Source organism: Felis catus, chromosome A2 (genome assembly GCF_018350175.1).
Source record: "Felis catus isolate Fca126 chromosome A2, F.catus_Fca126_mat1.0, whole genome shotgun sequence".
Taxonomy (NCBI): domain Eukaryota; kingdom Metazoa; phylum Chordata; class Mammalia; order Carnivora; family Felidae; genus Felis; species Felis catus.
The window spans coordinates 56,235,839-56,253,641 of record NC_058369.1 but is presented as its reverse complement, the minus strand read 5'-3'; the positions used below and the strand labels follow the sequence as shown (position 1 = coordinate 56,253,641).

Sequence of the window (17,803 nt, the reverse complement as noted above, 5' to 3'; positions counted from 1 at the left end):
CTGGCAGGGGCTTCCGAGATCCCTTGCAGGCCAGTCCCTGCGTCCCTCTCCCTCAAGGCTGGAGCTGGTGCTCGGTAGGCATGGGCAGATGGAAGAGGCCTGAGGGACTTTGAGGGGGGTGCTCCCCAGAGTGGAAGCCCCACCCCCTGCATCACCACTGAAGCCAGAGAAAGACAAATGAGACACCAGACAATGTTTGTCGCACGAGTCGGTGTCTCAATCTGCCAAATTCTCATCTTGCTGTGATTAAAAACCAGCTAGAGCATCATAAACTTGCTCTGGCTTCGGGCTGCAGCAGCTGAACGTCAGTCACTGGGTGGCAGGCAGCTGGGCCCCACAGGGCTCTCTGGGGGAGGGAACGCCCTCTTATCAGGCTCCTGACTGTTCACCCGGAGCGGTGGGGTGCTGCCCAAGGTCAGCCTCCACAACAGGGTCTCCCACTGCCAGCCCCACTCACGGTGAGAAAACCGAGGCTCAGAGACGGCGAGTAGCCAGCTTTGGTCACACAGCTTGGAGGAGGCGATGGAGGCAGACACGTATCCCGGTGGGCTGCCCCTTTGCCTGGGTCTGGGGGTGAGGCAAGAAGGCAGGGGCTAGTAGCGACAGGACAAACACTGAAGCTGGTTGCTGGGGTGGGTGGGTTCAATTCAGTTGAGCCGGTTTCACATGCACAGACCCTAGAGCCAACCTCACTGCCTTGTCACACTGACCACCTCGGTGACCTCTGTGGGCTTTGGCATGTGCATCTGTAAAGTGAATGTAATGCTTGCCTACCTCGGAGGGTGTGGGAGGATTACAGAAATACCAGCAGGCGCAGCACCCAGAGGAGAGCGCGGTGCAGAACGAGGATCCTTCAAACGTTGCCTTTTGCTGCTGTTTACGGAGCTGGACGCTGTCCTCGGCCTGGGGGCTGTGGCGGCGAGGGCACGAGACGTCAACACTCTGGGAGCTTTAGGGTCTCCTGCAGGATGGGGGGGTGGCTGCTGGCAGCAAGGGGGCTCCCTGGGGAGCCGGCCACGCTGCCGATGTGGCGAGGGCTGGTCAAATAAAAGGAAAGCAAGCTGGACGTGAGCCTCCGTGGGGGACTGGCAAAGATACGCTGAGGGACACCCTAAGCTGCTGGTCACAGGATAACATGTGGAAAAGTTCTGGGAGTACAAAGGCAGTTGCAAAACATTCCGCACGCAGTGTAATTCTATTTATGAGAGAGGAAGATGTATGCAGAGCGCCACCAGCTTTGTGCTCGTGTGTACCTGACGATGCACAAAACAGTTCTGCCAGGATACACCTCAAACAGAGTCAGCAGGCGCCCGTTGGGCTGGGAACACTGGCCAAAGGCACGTCAGCCCCATTACAGCTTTAATTGGTCATCTAGAGGATGACTTCCTGTGTTGTTTTTTGAACCTGAACGCTGCGGATGAAGTTACTGAGTTAGTGTCGTTTTTCCTAGGTGAGGTTCCCCAGGACGGCAGCCCTGTACTCGGGTGTTGGGGGGGGGGGCTGTCACAGCATCTACAGCCTGCCGGTTGGCAAAAGGTGTAGACTGGTGTGTATTCCCAGGGAGGGATGCAGTGACCACTCACAGGAGATGCTGACAGTTGGGGAACCCAGGCAAAGTTCTATAGGAGGACTTATCATGTTGTTGTTCCAGTTTTTCTATGGGTTTGACATTTTGAAAATAAAAAATTTCAGACCGTGTGACCCGGAAGAGATGGTGGAGTGCCAAAGAGGAGGGCCAAGCACCGGGGAGATTTGGAGAGAAGGTGGTATTTCAGCTAGTGGGGTAAGGGGGCAGGGTGGGGTGTGGGTGAGCCCTGAGGGTGCTGGGCAGGTGGGCTGAAGGCGCTGGACAGCTCGGGTGAGGCCTTTGAAGGCCAGGAGGTTTGGATTTCTTTCTATTGTTTAAAGGGAGCCAGAAGAGATGATCTTTGAGCTGGGGTGTGCCATGGCTGAGTGGGCAATGAAATGCTCAGACCATCCGGTTGCTGCCTATGTGGGCCTGGCCTGACTTAGCCTGTTCCCCTCCCCCATCCCCGCTACACCCCCTCTCCTGTTCCTGTGGCCAAGTCCTCTCCCTCCTTGCTCCAGGACATTCTACCTGTCCGGGTGCTCGGCGGGGCCCTATTTCAGGATGGGAGTCTTGCAAGAAATGGGGTTGAGTCACAGTGTCCCTCAGGGGTCTGGACCCCCAAGATGTCCCCGGGGGGGGGGGTGTCCCCATTCCCTCTGTGACCGCAGATAAATCTCTGAACATATTTCCTCATCTGTAAAGCAGGGCGGTAATGCATTGTCTCGCCAGCAGAGGCGCTGGGGAGTGGAACACTCCAGCACCTGGACTGGAGGCTGTCAGAACACATTGGCCCCTGTGACTGCATCTGTGGGCCCAACAAGTGGCCGGGGCCAGGCGCCTGGAGTGGGCACTGCCCATGGACCATGGCCTGCTCTAGGCCTTTGCCTCAGTGCTATTCACGGTACTGTTAACCAGTAAAACGCCCTTGTCTGGTTGGTAAGTTGCCTTGAGCCCCTCCCACTGCCTGGCTGCCTGCCTGGAACTGCTCCCCACTTTCCCCAAATTCAGCAACTAAAAGGTTAACATCTGGTGCAGCAGGGAGCCTCCAGGATGCTGTGAAATAGTTCAACTATGCATCTCAGTTTCTCCTCTAGCCAAATCAATAGGGAAGGAGAAGTCCTGAGGCGTGAAGGAGGGGCCACCAGGGAAAAAACGAAGGGCCCCTAGGGAATGAATGAGAGGTCCTGTAGTACTTTAACGTCTTTGCCACTATGTGTCTGGAAGTGTACCAAGGCAGAGGCCATTGAAAATCCTCCCGGTCAACAGAAGGCAACAAACCCACACCACTGGCAGAGCACCTACTAGGTGGTGGAGCACCTACTAGGTGGTGAACCTTGCACTGCCTGCCAGGGGAAAATGGAAGAAGCCATCCAGGGAGCTCACGTCCCAGAGCCATGCAGGCAGAGGAGACTGGACCATATTGCCAGACGGTAATATTGCCTTTGGCAGCCTAATGTTCTTTCTTTTCTTTCTTTCTTTCTTTTTTTTTAAAGTCTATTTATTTATTTTGAGAGAAAGAGACAGAGAGAGACACAGAGAGAGAGAGAGAGAGAGAGACAGCATGAGTAGGGGAGGGGCAGAGAAAATCCCAAGCTGGTTCTGCACAGAGCCAATGCTGGGTCTGAACCCACGAAACTAAGAGCTCACGACCTGAGCCAAAATCAAGAGTCAGATGCTTAACCGACTGAGCCACCCAGCTGCCCCCAGAGCCTGACTTTCTCTGTCACAGCTACTCTGACTCTGTTTTCTCTCCAAAGCAGCTGTAGACAATACATAAGTGAACGGTATGGCCATGTTCCAATAAAACTTTACAAACACAGCATAGAACAGAGATCCCAGAAATAAACCCTCACATACATGGTCAAATGGTCTGAGACAAGGGGGCCAAGACCACTGCAGGGTGAAAGGTCAGTGTTCAACGAATGGGGTCATGGAAACTGGATTCCACATGCAGAAGAATAAAGTCAGATCCAAACGTCACACCATATAAAAAATTAATTCAAACAGATCAAAGACCTAAACATTAGAACTGAAACTATAAAAATCTTAGAAACATACAGAAAGCTTTATGACACTTTACGACACCAGGGTGTGGCAATTATTATTTTTTTGGATATAATACTAAAGCATTCAGAGACAAAACATACCAAGACCCAAGGGAAAAAAACAGCTACGCCAGAATTCATCAAAAGTACAAACTTTTGTATATAAGGGGACGCGTCGACAGAGCGAGAAGAAAACCCACGGAATGAGAGGTAATATTGGTAAATCATGAATTTGGTAAGGGATTGAGATCCAGAATAAAGAGCTGTTAAAACTCAACAAGAAAAAAACAACAACAACCCAATGAAAAAAACGTATGAAGGGCTTGAACGGATACACATGACCGGAATGCACACGAAAAGATGCTCAACTTAGGCAAATGCAAACCAAAACCACAATGAGATACCACGTCGCACCCAAGCGATGGCGGTTACCAAAACCCAGAACAGCACTGGGCAAGATGTGGGGGAAATGCGTGCACTGCTGGTGGAACGTAACCTGGTGCAGCAGCTGTGGGAAACAGTAGGGCGGTTCCTCAAAAAACTTACTGTAGAATTATCATTACAATCCAGCAATTCCACTTGCGGGCAGGTACCCGGAAGAATGGAAAGCAGCGTCTCAAAGAGACATCTCTACACCACGCTCAGAGCACCGTGATTCACAGTGGCTGAAAGGCAGAAACGAGCCAAGTGTCCAACGATGGATGAATGGAGAGAACAAAACGTGACCGAGCCATACGATAGAGTATCACGCAGCCCTAAAACAGAAGGAAGTTCCAACACATGCTGCGACGTGGATGAACGTTGAGGACATTGTGCGAAGTGAAATGAACCCATCACAAAAGGACAAACACTGCATGGCTTCACTCGTATGAGGTCCCTAGAGTCCTCAAACTCAGAGACGGAAAGCAGAATGGTGGCTGCAGGCGCCGGGGTGGCGGGGGGCGGCGGGGGAGAAGCCTGGGGAGATGTGTTTAATGTGGACAGGGTTTCAGTTTGGGGAGATGGAAAAGTTCCGGAGGTGGATGGTGGGGACGGTTACTTATGCCTCTCCACCTCACACCAATGGTTAAAATGGCGAATATTATGTTATGTAGATTTTAAAAAGGAAATGGAAAATAAAAAGCACCTCCCCACGTGAGCACACTGTTTGGTCCCTCCAACCCCATCCTTCGAAAGGGACCCAGAGAACTGGACCCTCACACAGTGCACGTGGGGCAGTCTGGCTTCCGACGGGCACAGGATGAGGGCGGTGGTAGGGATACTGATCACGCTGGACGACGATGAGGCTGACTATGGGGTGCCAGGATTAAGGGTGGGTTGGGGGGCGCCTGGGTGGCTCAGTCTGTTTGCGTCCGACTTCGGCTCAGGTCACGATCTTGCGGTCTGTGGGTTCGAGCCCCGTGTCGGGCTCTGTGCTGACGGCTGGGAGCCTGGAGCCTGCTTTGGATTCCGTGTCTCCCCCTCTCTCTCTGCCCCTCCCCACTCACTCTCTGTCTCTCAAAAACTGAATAAACATTAATAAAAAAAAAAAAGAGTGGGTTGGAACCCTGATTTTCCAACGTGGCGCGGGCTTTGCTTTTCCCAGCACAGCACAGCACAGCACAGCATTTCTGTTGGCCTCTCTGTCAGCACAGAAGGCCATGACACCCCACCTTGTGAGCTAAGGACCATTTCCTGGGTTCTCTGTGGGCCCACCTGGGAACCGGTCAATGACTCGGGTAGGGGCAAAGGGCAGACCCCTTCCTGCTCCCCACTTTCCTAGGAAGGCTTTCAGAACTCTTTTTGGCCACGGGGGCATGCTCTTTGGAAGGCACTCCTTTGGCACAGGGACAGTGTGAGGACGTAACGCACAAGGGCCTGCCGCTAACACTCCAGCTCAGGGAGAAGGGTGTGCCTGGGGCTGACTGGGCAGTCTCCAGCGGTAGTGACCTTCAGGCCCCAAGAGACAGGGTGAGGACTCCCTGTCCCTCTTCCTCCCTCCCTCCAGACCTCACTGGATCCTTAGGATCACTCTGAGAGGTGGTGACCGTCGCTGTGTCTCATTTACAGATGAGCAACCTGACGCTTGGTGGGAGCAGGCATTCTCAGCCCCAGCCTCTCTGACTTCAACTTGTGTTCCTCATGCCTGGCCTCTCCTGTCAGGATGAGACAGAGCGCATGCAGGGCGAGGGAGCAAGGGAGGGTCCCAACTCCAGATCCCAGCTCCGTGGCTCTTAATCTGTGTGCCCTTGGGCAGGCATGGGACCTCTCTGGTCTCCTTGAACTCCTCGTCCCCAAGGCCTCCACGTGGCACACATTCAATTAATGTTAATTCTTCCTCTTCCCTTCCCAAAGGAGGAGCTGCTCGTAGTCTAGAGGGAGGAGGCAAACATTTAACTAAGAAGAATTTAGAACACAATCTGAGACGGGGCTGCATAGAGCAATGAGCAGAGGGATCTCGGAGCACCAGGGAAAAAGACAGTGCCAGCGGAGGAGTCTCTCGGGCAATAAAGCAGGACGCATGAGAACTGCCGGGCCCCTGCCTGCACTCAGCTGCCCCCGAGGGCACAGCCCAGGCTTGCTTCAAAGTGGTGGCACCAGGCAGGGTGAGATCGGCCGCCTCTGCGGGGCCTCCTGGCCGACCTCGGCCATGAGTTAAGTGCTAGCTCTCCCTTCTCCCAGAACTTACCCTGCCCTGTTAGGGATTAAGTGCGGCTCCAGGGAAACCCAGACAGACTAAATGAGGCTTAAACAGATGGAAGCAGAAAGCGGTGCTGTTGAAATCTCGCTCACCTCGTGCCTGCTTTGCCCCCAGCACTCTGCAACCCCAGACCGCAACTTTCCTGTAGTCCTGGGTCCCAGAGGAGGACAGCATCACCACCATCATCATCAGCCATGATTAGAGCAGCAGCTGTCCCTTCTGCGCCCATCCCAGACACTCTGCACCAGAGGCCAGCAGGCCACGGCCCCCAGGCCACATCTGGCCCACCGGCTGTTTTCCTAAGGTCTCACTGGAATGCAGCCACACACCCACCGTTGACATGTCGTCAGTGGCTGGGGCATCTGCAGAATTGAGTGGTGACGACAGACTGTATGGCCCACAGAGCCTAAAATATTTCCTGTCTGGCCCTTGACAGAAAACATTTGTTGATTCTGTTCTATATCTGTCTATGTACTCCTCACAGCCTCCTGGGAAGCCAATGTTACTACTCTAATTTGACACAGGAGGGCCCTAAGGCTTGGAGAGGGGAGGCCGGCCCCATCGGGACAGGGCTTCATCCTGTTCCCAGCATACACGGCAGGGCCAGGCAGAGAACAGCTGCTTGGTGACTATTTACTGAAAGGATAGACAGACATATGGACGCATGACACGACTTGAATGAACCACCCTACTCTGCACGGACCCTCCTGGCCCCTGTAGGGATAAGGTGCTCGCTGCCCCAGGGACCAAGGCCCTACGCAGAGCTGTGCACCCGTAAGCTGACGTGCTCTGAGATGCCACCTGTCAAGGTCCTGGGCAGCCAGGGCACAACAGGGCCAAGGCCAGTCCTGAGTGGACAAGCAGGGGTGGCCAGGGAGGCACAAACCGGCTGTTTTTGTCTCTGGAGGATGATAGGCTTGGGGCCTGCTTTGGGGCGGTGCCATCTACAAAGAGCAAAAGGGAAAGAACGGGGCTAAGAGTCCCTGGCCCACAGGAAGTAGGTGCTCCCCTCCGCGGAATCAGCGGAGCGTCGCAGGGGCTGGGCACTGGGCCAGGCTGCGGAATTCCTGGCTCTGACAATGGAGGGAAGAGACCAGGGGCTGCCGGGTGAGCTGGGCGTTGTGCAGCCCTCCAGAACTTACCCCGGGCTCAGGGCACTGCTAAGGCAGCAGGAGACTGAAATGGGCCCTCCATCCAAACTAAAGACCACATCCCTCAAGGCTGGGTGGAAATAATCCAGGTCTGCCAGAGGCAGGCAAGAGCTCCTAGCACCTGCCCTGGGTCAGGCCTGCCTGCAGGATGTCCGCTTTCCAGCGAGGGGGATGACAGTAAACCAAATCTGGCACACGGTGACGTGCACTGTGGATAGAAATACCCTCTCAGGGGAAGGGGTTAATGTTGCAAGTACAAACAGGCTGGTCAGGGAAGGCCCCCAGGAGATGAAACCATGTAAAGACTTGATGGTGAGGGAGCCACGCAGGTGTCCGGGGGGAAGAGTGAGCCAGGCAGAAGGCATTGCCAGTGCAAAGGCCCTGGGGCAGGAGTGTGCCTGGAACCCAGCCAGTGACCGCAGGAAGAGATGAGGGCAGAAGGATGATGGGGCAGATGATCAGGACCATGAGGGTTATGGGGAGGACGCTGTTTCTCACTGTGCGTGAGGAGGGAGCCCATGGTAGGGGGCTGAGGGGCTGGCACTGACCTAGCTTTTATCGGGATCCCTCTGGCTGTCCAGTGGAGAATGGACTGAGTGTGAGAAGGAAGGAAGGAAGGAAACAATGAATGAATGCATAGAGGGGCTGGGGAGGGGAACCAGGAGCTGAACAGAGCTGCACACTCAGGAGACACACAGGGGTAAGGCAGCATGTGGGTCGCAGACTGCTAACTGTGCCCTGCAGGATAACCAGTGCTCTCAAAGCTGGAGCTCAGCACAGACTCCCAGGAAGAGTATTTCCACTAGGTCCCCACCAGCGGCTTCACTTTGCTGCCCAGGACCCTGGAGCTCAGAGAGTGGTGGACCTTGCCGAGGTCACATGGCCTCATTGCTGGATAGGTTAGGAGGCGAATCCACATCCTCCTCACCATGACACCAGGCTCTGGGCCCTCCAGGGGGCAGCAGCATCCCAACTCCTCGGATCCACCAGGAGCTCCTTCACTCCTTCAGCGTCAGTCTAATGAAGGAGGAGGGCTTGGAGAACGTGCAGGCTGGTGACCCTTTCCCACTGAGAGGAACGTCTTCATGCGCGCGCCCAGTATGAGGTGTGCTGGGTCTCCTGCATGCCCCATGGGACAGGGCTCGAATTTACCGCTCTCTTTATTTTAATAAAGACCATTCAGGGCCCTGAAAGTTAATCTCCCAGGAAGACAATTACATGTCAAATAATACACCCACTGAGCAAATGATTAAGAAAAACCCAGCCAAGAAGGTTTTGCACAGGCTAAGTCTGAGATATGTGAGCTCAACATGGAAGGCCTCGGAAGGTTATTACCAGGTGGAAACGAACACAGGCGCACGGGTGAGGCAAGGGAGTCTATTTCTAACGTTTGCCCCCACCCCCCACCCCCGCAACTCGTTTCAAACCCGAAAACAGCGTCTGTTGGGAAAGTCAGTCTTCTCTGTCCCCTAGTAAAAGCAGACAAGCCCTGAGCTGAGGGGTCGCAAAGGGACACGGCTTGTGGGTGTGGTCGGCCCCACGCAAGTCAGGCTGGCCTGAGTCAGTGGCCAGCATACAACCACGAGGGTTCACATCTAAATGTGGCCTGTGACTTCTGAAATGTTGGGGGCCAGTGTCCCTATCAGCGATGATTGGCGGCAATGGAGAAGCCAGCTGAGTCCTTAGATGGGCCCAAGTCTCCCCACCAGCCAGCCTTTCTCCGTTATGTGGTAATGTGACCCCAGCAGCTCTGAGTTTGCACTCCGGATCCAGCCTTCAGGTGTGGACAGTGAGGCCCAGAGACGTCAAGCAAGTTGCTAGGAGTGTAGTGCGTGACGGAACATGGAACCCAGGCCCAGTTCTGCGCCCCCCAGTACCCTACTCTGCCCTGGGCCCGTAGCAGGTCTGCCGCTTGGCCTGGAGTCAGGCTGATCAATCTGGGTTATCATGGGACTTGCTATATGTAGAACAAAGGCTGACCAACTATGGGTCTTGAGCCAAATGTGGCTTGCTGCCTGCTTTTGTAAGTCAAGTTTTGCTGGAACACAGGCATGCTCACTTCTGTCTGTATCGGGGTATGGCAGCTTTTGGACGAGAGCAGCCCAAGAGATGCTGCCCACTCAGGCCAATCCAGCTGCTTAGTGTGGGTTCCCTCCAATCCTCAGTCTGGCAACCCTTTTGTGCCCTGAGGAGGCTCACATTAGGGTGCATGGCCCCTTTGCAAGGCTGTGAGGGTGAGCAGCCTGTGGGGGCAGGGGGAGGGTGGTGATAGCGGAACGTCAGGACCCCATTTATAGATCAGGTCATCCTGGTTGCTTTAGTAAGCTGTGACTGCTGGGGGAGGGCAGCTTCTCAGGGGTCTTGATGAGCTCACCATACTGCGCCCCTAAAGCGGGGAAGTCTAGGACTCCAGAGTGTTAACCATTGGAAGTTGTGCTCAACTCCTGAACCTCAGTTTCTCTGCCTATAAGGGGGGCTCATATTCAATGATTCCTGAGGCCCTGCTCTGCCAGAATAGTCTATGGATCTCAATAAAGACCCACAGGACTCTGACAGGTGGTGAGCAGTGGCTCCTCTGTAAAGTGGGGCTATTAGTGGCACCTCCCATCCTCCCTCCCCTCACAGCCACAGTGGATTGCAATTGTGCAAACCGGAGATGCCCAGACTGTGAAGAGGTAGACAGGGCTCACACACAGAACTCAAGAAAGGGCACCGGTAGGACTGCCATTGGTGGCATAACTGGCAAATGTCATGGGCAGTGACCCCACCCCTGACTCATGAGCAGAGGAGCTCTCAGGTGCACCTCCCATGGGAGCTCCTGGCTCCCCTAGGCTTCTCTGGCTCAGTCATGAGCCCTGCTTCCTTCTGGTGGCCCCTGGTTTATTACATCTGTTTTCCATCCTTTTACTTTTAGCATATTTTCATCTTTATATTTAAGGTATTTCTTGTAGGTAGTACATAGTTCTTGCTTTTCAAAAACATCTAATCTGGGGTGCCTGGGTGGCTTGGTCAATTAAGCGCCGGACTTCAGCTCAAGTCATGATCTCACAGTTTGTGGGTTCCAGCCCTGTGTTGGGCTCTGTGCTGACAGCTCAGAGCCTGGAGCCTGCTTTGGATTCTGTGTCTCGCTCTTTCTACTCCTCCCCTGCTTGCTTTCTCTCTCTCTCTCTCTCTCTCAAAAATAAACATTAAGAAAAAAACCCCCACCATATCTGACAATCACTGCCTTTTAATTAGTGTATTTAGGCCATTGACATTTAAGATGAATACTGAAATGATTAGACATATCTGTTTGTTTTCTTTCTATCTCATTGGTTCCTTGTTCTATTTTTCTTCTTTTCCTAACCCTTTTTTTTAAATTATTTGAATATTTTTTGTGACTGCATTAGAGTTTAATCTTTACAAGTTAAAAAAAAATCTTGCGTGTTTATACACAACCTGTTGAACATATGGCATGCAGTTATAATAACTATTTTAATGGCCTTTTCTGCTAATTCTAGCATCAGTGTTTATTTTGGGCCAGTTTGATGAATTTTTCTTCTCCTATGGGTCATATTTTCTTGCCTGTTTCCATGCCATAAAACTTTTCACTGGACGTCAGACTTTGTGAATTTCGCCCTGCTGGATATTTTTGTATTCCTCTAAACCACCTTGAGCTTTGTTCTGGGACATGGTAAGTTATGTGGAAATAACTTGATCCTTTAGTGTCTTGTTTTTAAGGTTGTCAAATTCAGCAGTGCTTGGCTTAGGGCTAATCCTTTCCTACTACTGGGGCAAGTCTGTTCAGAATACTTTAGCCAATGTCCCAGGCATCATGAGGTTTTCTAGTCTGGCTGGTAAGAGCAGACACTTGCTACCTCTGACTTCTTTTGGATAGTTAATTTCCCAGTCTCTCTCGCACATGTCCTAGCCAGCACTCCACTGAATACCCAAGGGAGAAACTCTGCAGATGTCCTGAGTACTCGCTTCATGCCGTGCAGTCCTCTTTGATACTTGTGGTGAGCTCTAGCTGCTTTGGTCTTTCCAGACACTCAGCTCCACCTCTGTAACTCAGGGAGGACTCCAGGCTCTGTCCTCCCCTCCCTTACTGCACACACACACACACACACACACACACACACACACACACCACCTGCCAAGTTGGGTCATGACCTCTTCCCAAGGAAGATGCTCAGAGCACCACAGAGATCACTTCCCTCCTCTCAGGGATCACTGTCCATTGTTGCCTGATGTTCATTCAGTGTCTTCAAAACCTGTTTCATGTGGTTTGTCCATTTTTGGGCTGTTTCAGCTGTCCCATTCTGTTGGAAGCCTGGTTTTGCACATCAAATGGGTTGTGTTTCTCCAGCAAATTTCAAGGAACGCCAGGGGATCCTGGAACTGGATCCCACATTACAAGCAGATGCTCCCTTCACACCTGAATCTCCTCCCCATGACCCCAGAAAGTGTGGGTCACCCCTCTGCTTTCTGATTACAAAAACGGGGAGGGGGTTGGAGCTCTTTTTAGAGATGAGAAAATGACACGTGTTTCTCTTGATGTCAACATTGCCGTGGCCAATGAACTTGCAGTGCAGGGGTAACACTCGGAATGTCTAACCAGATGGGCCCTTTAGCACCTGTTGTGCCCAGAGGGCTGTGGCAATGGAGGAAAGGCTGGGAGAGCCGTCCTAGCTGGCCAGCAGCCTTGCAACAGCCTCCCACTCTGTCCAGGCTGTTGCAAGCACCGATTCAGAACATGTACCCAGATGATGGAGCTGGAATTTGCGGGAAGCTAACTTCCTGTCCGTGTGCAATGTCTCAGGCAGCGATGAGCCCCCATCCCTGGGAAGGTGCAAGCAGGAGCTGATCCTCTAGCAGGGACGTAACAGGAATGCTGAACTACACGGTGCCCTCTGCCTCTTCCATGTGGTACAGCTCTCACGACCACGTGCCGGGAGTGAGAATCCCACTTCATGGACTCACAGACCCTTCTCCCTTCTGGAGTGCATTCCCACAGAAATGCCGTGCACAGACCTGCGGCACCTCCCTGCATCGTCCCCGTGGTCCTGGGTGGCTACCATCCACGCCGGGCCTGGCACACGCTGCCTCACTGCGGGGACTGGGCCACGCCTCACTCAGTCCGTGACATAACTGGCCGCTTCTGAGAAGGCGCTGTACCGAGTCACAAGGGTTAGCAAACTAGTTCAAGGTAATTTATGACCCTGGGATGCTCGGGTTTCTAATACAACAGAGCACTACAAACTGCAAAAGCTTCAAGCTCTCTCCCCAAGGGAGACGGCCCGGCCCAGCCCGGGGCAATGGTGCTGACGCCAGGTGGGCAGGACGAACTGGCACACTCGCAGGCCTGGCTGGCTTAACTCACTATGAGCCCCAGGGAGGCACTCCTGGAGGCCTCGTGAAGACAGCACCACCCCCCCGCCGCCATTCTTTCCTCCCTCGTCTCTGGTATGCATGAGAAGGTGATGAAGGTTTTTCTCCTGCGCTGGGATGGCACCGAAACCACAGTGCATTCGGGGTTGCTACCTCCTAGTTGGCTTCTCTTTTTTAATGCTAATATTATTGATTTTGGGTACAGTGGATCTCAGGCAAGGGAAACTCCAGTAAACGAAAGCTGACTATAGCCAAACGTGGCTGATGTTTCTTTTTTCCTCAGGGTTGGCAGGCCCTGCCTGCCTTTCCATCTGCCCAGTGCTGGCCTTGAACACCCGGAGTGGCTTCTCTGCACGCTCTCCTGTGGGCTGCCTTCCTGCCTTGGTGCTGGCGCCCAGAGCTTGAGACCCATTTCTGTCTGCAAGAGGACTGTGGTCTCTGCCCTTGCTCCGCTGAGCTCTGGCTGCCACCTGCATCCAGCATGCGTTCCCAGCACCCCCCCGTCCCGGCTCCAGGACGAGCTCATCTGGGGCCTGCTACCAGGTACAGTGACCCTCCCCTTCCCTTGCAGACATCAAATGTGAGTCAGCACTGAATGCAGGTCCCCAGTATACCCATACCTTGCTAGCCTCATCCTCAGTGCACACTCCCAGCTAGGAGTAGGGATTTGGGGTGAGTGAGACACAGCCCCATCCTCAGGCCTTGGCCTTTCTGACTCAGGAGGCTGACACACACGTGCACCAATGAGGGACACAAATACCCTGTCTTCTGTGACGGGGGGAGGGGCGTGAGCCTGGAGAGCCCAGAAGAAGCCTGGAGGGCTTCCTGGAAGAGGTGGTGCCAAAGGTGTGCGATGTTTCATATGATCTCCGCAGTCCTTGGGTGTAAGCACCCTAGAGAAAGACACCTCCATGGGGACTGTTGAGTCTATCGCTACTGGCTAGGTGGCATTTGGTGACAAAGGAACAAATGGTCTGAGCTTCCTCTGCCTAGTCCTGGATTGTTGGGGGTCTGGTTTCTTCAGGGCGACAGAGACACAGCCATGGCTGACTGTTCTGGGGCCCTGGCTCCTGCCTTGCTCCTCTCTCCAGAACACGGGACACTGCGGTTGACCCCTAAACAGCTCTGTTCCTCCAGTCCCCTGTCTCCGTACCCTTTGCACTATGATGGGGCAGCTCTTCCCACCAGGGGTGGGGTCTAGATCCCCCCGCTTTGAATCTGCGCTGGCTCCGTGCCTTGCTCTGGCCGACGGAATGTGGTGGAAATGATGCCGTGCCAATTTCAGGCGTAGGCCTCAAAGAGCCTCGTGGCCTTGCGTGCCCACCCTCTCGGGACCCTGGCACCACCATGTGCAGAAGCCCAGACGGCCTCCTGGAAGAATGGGACACGTGTAGCCTACTCACCACCGCCCCTAGTCTCCCCGGCCAACAGCCAGCCGGCAATCAGCCGACCCCTGCCATTGACCACACATGCTTGAGGGAGCCCGGAAGACCTGCCCGACCAGCTAGCTGCCCAGCTAAGTCAACAGTTGGTGCAAGCCGCTACATTCGGGGTGGTTATTCCGCAGCAGAAACTAACTGATCCCGGCATCCCAGCATTCTGGGCAGGATGCACAGGCTGCAGGATCTATAGGCAGAGGCCTGGCTGCAGACAGATGGACTGGTGGCCTCGGGACCGTCACCTGGCCCTCATGTTTGCTGTCACCTGGGTTCTGCTCTACAGCTAGGATCTGCAGTCAGCACAGTTACGACCAAGGTCTAGTTGGCCCGGGAGTGGCTGCGCCTAAGCCATCTGGCCTCCTCTGCGGTTTCCTGGACCTACCCAGGGCCTTCCAGCCGCTTTCCATGACACTCCAGGTGAAAGCCAAATGCCTCACCATCCCACACGATGCTCCCTACTCCCACGCTGCTCCCAGCTTTGCGCCTCTCACTGCACTCCAGACACACCTGCCTCCAACCCATAAGACCCAACCTGACCTCCGGGCCTTTGCATGTGCAGCTCTCCTGACTAGCATGCTCTTCCCGGATACCCGCACGGCTCCCCCCCATTTCCTTCAGGCTCTGACCCAGTAGGTTTGTTAAACAAACCGGAGATCACAGATCTTTCTTACAAATGGCCTGCGTCACTCCCTGCACACTCCTCCCGCTTTATTTCTTTACAGAGCAATTAGCATGACTGGGTGCAAAAGCGTCCACATTGTGAGACATTCAGTGGGAGCCAGGAAGGTTAGGAAGGGGCAGTGGGATGCTGAGAAAGACGTCGGCATTGGGACTTCATAGCATACAGCCACTGGCTGGGAGCCGATGTGTCCTGAAGCAGCCTGGCACCCCCCACTGCCAGACAAACCAGCAGAGACACCGTTGGCAGTGCTTCAGCCACATGTAGGAGCCGGTATCGCACTCGGCAGCACAAGCCCAGATTTATGGCCATGGCATAACTGCTTACAAGTGTCATGCAGGTGACACATGTTTGTCAAAAACACCTCGTCTTGAGGCGGCCACAGAGAGCAGTTCCTGGAACACAAGGGGCTTCGCAAAGCAAGGCGTCCCTTGGCCTCTGCCTTCTGAAACCCCTTAATCGAGGGCCCAGCATTTAGGGCCCTTCTCAGAGTTTCTAGAGCCTACAAAAGAGAGAAGTTTCTAACTGGAGCTGGGACTCCCCGGCCGCAAACAGGAGCAACACCGGCTGGCCTGGCTCAGCCTCGGAAGCCGGGGAGGGCACCCTCCAGGGCCAAGGAGGCTCAGGGCAGGCCCAGACCCACCATGGATCCAGGGTTCAGGGACAAAGCTCTTCTGCACTCCATGAGGGGCCCCATGGCAGACCCATCCCCGGGTCCTGGGCCAGTCACCAGGAGGGAGAGCTAGGGCCTGGTCGGGGTCCAAAGGGACCATGCAGTCTCGTGGTACAAACTCAACCCTCCTCTGTGCTCCTGTTTCCTCATCCTCACAAAAACATCCATGGATGGGGCGCCTGGGTGACTCCGACGGTTAAGCGTCTGACTCTTGCTGTCAGCCCAGGTCACGATCTCACAGTCAGTGGACCGAGCCCCACATCGGGCTCTGCACCGACAGCATGGAGCCTGCTTAGGATTTTCTCTGTCTCTTCCCCTTCTCCACTCTCTCTCTCTCTCCTTCTCAAAAAATGATAAAGAAAGAAACATAGGAAAAAAATCCATACATGGCTACACAGGGCCTCCTGGGGCACCTGCACGTACCAGGGATCGCAATGGTAGAAAGAGGGAGAGGGGAGAACACGCGGACAGCAGGCATGAATGACTGCAGGTGTGCTACAAATGATCAGAGATCTGAAGAGCTCAGTACTTAGGAGTTTTAAAAAGGCTTCTTGACATGTGACTGGAGAAAGGCGGCCCAGTTAGTAAACGGTGCTGGGACATCGGAACCCATTCCAGACACATTAAAAATCTATATTTGAAAGAGAGAAGTTGAAGAGGGGGATATTGTGGGGGAATATCGTTGCAAACTTGGCGTTGGGAACAATTTCTTTACCAAGGTGTTAAAAGCTCAGTAAGCATAAAAAAAAAATCGATAGGTTTGACTGCAGTAAAATGTAAATTTCCATTCACCAAATGACGGGTGAAAAGACAAATCACTAAAAGCATAAGGCCTCTGGCATATGTACAACTAGGAAAGGATCAGTATCCAGAATACATAAAGAAGTCCTACAAATCCACAGGAAGAAGAGAGGCAATGAGCAAAAAGACCACAGCAGGCATGTCGTAGAGGAGGAAACGGAGTGCACAGATGAACACGGGAAAAGCTGCCCGATGTCACGAGGATGCAGGGAAGTGCAAGGTAAGGTCCCCGTGAGAGATTTCACATCCATCAGGCTCACAGTGAGAAAGACATGTGACATCTGACAGCACCGAGGGTCTGAGAGGATGGAGATCAGCTGGCACCCACGGTTGATGAGTGTGAAACCTGGTCTGGCCACACTGAAAACCGCTTTGGCCTTTTCTTGTTAGGTTGACCAGTCCCATGCCTTAGCACCCTGCAAATCCACTCCCAGGAGCCACACAAGGCACACCCAAGAAGAGTTCGTCGCAGCACTGTTAGCAAGAGGAGGGGGAGAGAGGAAATGACCCAGATACTCCCTGACAGAGCAATGCAAAAAGAAATTGTAGCACGGTCACACAATTGCTTTCCACACTGGTGACAGCAAACTCCAGCTACACAGCAGCACGGCTCAAGCTCAGAGAGAGGGAAATGTTGAGTACAAAAATGCAAATTTTAGAGATCTACGTACAGAGAGGAAGTTTTTAGAGCTTGAGAATGAAGAAGCAATCTAATGTTTAGGCTTATTCAGTCGGCCTGTGAGCAAGAGAATGGCAAACAAACAAACACCAAATTGCAGAGAGGGGTGACCTGCAGGCCAGGAGAAGATGGAAGTGACTGGGAATGTTCTAGTTCTGGAGTTGAGCTGCGGGCCCACGGATGTTCATTGTCCCACCATCCTTCATAATGCACGAAACACATGAAGTATTAAAACAGAACAGAGGCAAAGGGGAAAAACAAGAAGAGAAACATGGTGTGGGTCCAGACACATCCAGTATGATTTCCTTGTCACACACATAGTTGACTGTTTTCACGTGGTGTCACGGGGGGTCCCAAGAGTTCCGTCGAGAGGCCAGAGCGGGAAGTGAAAGGACAGGCAATTGGACGAGGGCATTCTTCCCTCTGGGCCTCAGTTTCTCCATATGCAAAATGAGGGGGTGTACCAGGAGTGGCAAATGGCTGGCGTGCATAACCCAGGCCTCCCCTTCCTCACCCGCTGCGGACACTACTCGTGCATTGCAGCACTGTTTCACATGGAGCACAGACACGCAGCGTTGTGCTCCGCAGCTGGGCCCTGCAGGCCGCCGGGAATGCCAGTCTGAGAGGGCACACTAAGTGATACCTACGTGCTGATCTGGAGAGACCCAGATCCCTCCAGCTGTGGCCTGGAAGGTTCTGAAGCCTCACCAGCAGGC

General features: G+C 53.7%; 1 protein-coding gene across 8 annotated transcripts in view; it reads right to left on the bottom strand.

Annotated features, from left to right (window-relative positions):
- Window positions 1–17,803, bottom strand: part of IQSEC1 (IQ motif and Sec7 domain ArfGEF 1) — a 689,800-nt gene that overhangs the window by 490,787 nt on the left and 181,210 nt on the right. The gene's annotated exons all lie outside the window — the stretch shown is intronic.